General features: G+C 45.7%; 1 pseudogene; it reads left to right on the top strand.

Moving 5' to 3' along the window:
• LOC122703247 lies at positions 1-765 on the top strand (annotated as a pseudogene).
• The last annotated feature ends 1,278 nt before the right edge of the window (positions 766-2,043 follow it).

The raw sequence follows: 2,043 nt of genomic DNA, 5'->3' as shown, positions 1-2,043 counted from the left end.
ATGGATTCCCGCCTTCATGGGCCCATGTACTTTTCCCCAGTCACTTGTCTTTCGTGGACATGTCGTGAGCCCCAGGATGCTCTCTGACTTCTTTGTGAGGAGGAGAGCCATGTCTTTCCGGGGCTATGCTTGGCAATGGGTGCTTTGGGTTCTTCGCGGCCGCAGAGGGTTTCCTCTGGTGTCCGTGGCCTATGACCGCTGTGTCTGCATCTGTAACCCCCTGCGGTGTTCTGTCGCCATGTCCCAGAGACTCTGAGTCCAGCTGGTGGTGGGTCCCTATGTCATCGGCTTCGTGAACCCCATGACGCACACATGATGCTTTTTGCCTTCCTTTCTGCAGCCCCAATGTCATCCATCGCTTCCTCTGTGACTTGCCCCCTCTGCTTTCCCTTGTGCGTGCCGACACCAGTCTCAGCAAGTGGGTGGTTTTTGTCGTGGCTGGAGCTGCGGGCGTCTTCAGTGGCCTGACTGTCCTGGACTCCTGTCTGACAGCCTCATCGCCATCCTGAAGATCCGCTCTGCTGATGGGAGACACGAAGCCTCGTCTACCTGCTCTGCACATCCGAGAGCCGTGTCTCTCCTGTATGGCCCTCTTCTCTTTATTTATGTGAGGCCTAGTGCCCGCAACCCCTGGGTCTCGACAAAGTGGTGTCCGTGGTTTACACTGCAGGCATCCCCATGTTGAACCCACTTACCTATAGCTTGAGGAATAAGGAGGTCAAAGATGTTATCCGCAGGGCCAGTGTTGAAGAGGATGTTTTCTAGGACATAAATTCTTATCTAGAAAGGAAGTTGCAGGAGAAAGCTAAAAGGATAGATTGTGTGGATTCCTAAGGTTCCAGGCCTCTAGCAAGTATTTGGGAACGCAGTGGTACCCCTTTATCGGCTCATCCATCCTATTATTCATTCATCTTGTCAATCAATGTGGATTTGTTAAGCCTTGTATGTGATCTTTTCTGTATACTAAGCCAAAGTTATAGTTCAAACCCACAGCCCATTTAATTTGGTTCCTTTCAGCCACCACATCGTCCAATCATTTTCAGAAAAAGTTTATTATTTAATATCAGCTACTATTTTTAAAAAACCCTCTGCACATATATTTTCTTTTTCTGTGGACTGCTTGGAATGGGACTTTTATTTTTATTTTCTTTACATTTATTTTTATTAGTTGGAGGCTAATTACTTTACAATATTGTAGTGGTTTTTGTCATACATTGACATGAATCAGCCATGGATTTACATGTATTCCCCATCCCAATCCCCCCTCCCACCTCCCTCTCTACCCGATCCCTCTGGGTCTTCCCAGTGCACCAGGCCTGAGCACTTGTCTCATGCACTCAACCTGGGCTGGTGATCAGTTTCACCCTAGATAATATACATGTTTCGATGCTGTTCTCTCGAAACATCCCACCCTCGCCTTCTCCCACAGAGTCCAAAAGTCTGTTCTATACATCTGTGTCTCTTTTTCTGTTTTGCATATAGGGTTATCATTACCATCTTTCTAAATTCCATATATATGTGTTGTATACTGTAATGGTCTTTATCTTTCTGGCTTACTTCACTCTGTATAATGGGCTCCAGTTTCATCCATCTCATTAGAAATGATTAAAAAGAATTCTTTTTAATGGCTGAGTAATATTCCATAGTGTATATGTAGCACAGCTTTCTTATCCATTCATTTGCTGATGGGCATCTAGGTTGCTTCCATGTCCTGGCTATTATAAACAGTGCTGCGATGAACACTGTGGTGCACGTGTCTCTTTCAGATCTGGTTTCCTTGGTGTGTGTGCCCAGAAGTGGGATTGCTGGGTCATATGACAGTTCTATCTCCAGTTTTTAAGGAATCTTCTCACTGTTCTCCATGGTGGCTGTACTAGTTTGCATTCCCACCAACAGTGTAAGAGGGTTCCCTTTTCTCCACACCCTCTTCAGCATTTATTGCTTGTAGACTTTTGGATAGCAGCCATCCTGACTGGCATGTAATGGTACCTCATTGAGGTTTTGATTTGCATTTCTCTGATAATGAGTGATGTTGAGCATCTT

The sequence above is a fragment of the Cervus elaphus genome, chromosome 1 (assembly GCF_910594005.1).
Source record: "Cervus elaphus chromosome 1, mCerEla1.1, whole genome shotgun sequence".
NCBI lineage: Eukaryota > Metazoa > Chordata > Mammalia > Artiodactyla > Cervidae > Cervus > Cervus elaphus.
Note: the sequence above shows the minus strand (reverse complement) of the source record. Positions and strands in the feature narration are given on the sequence as shown.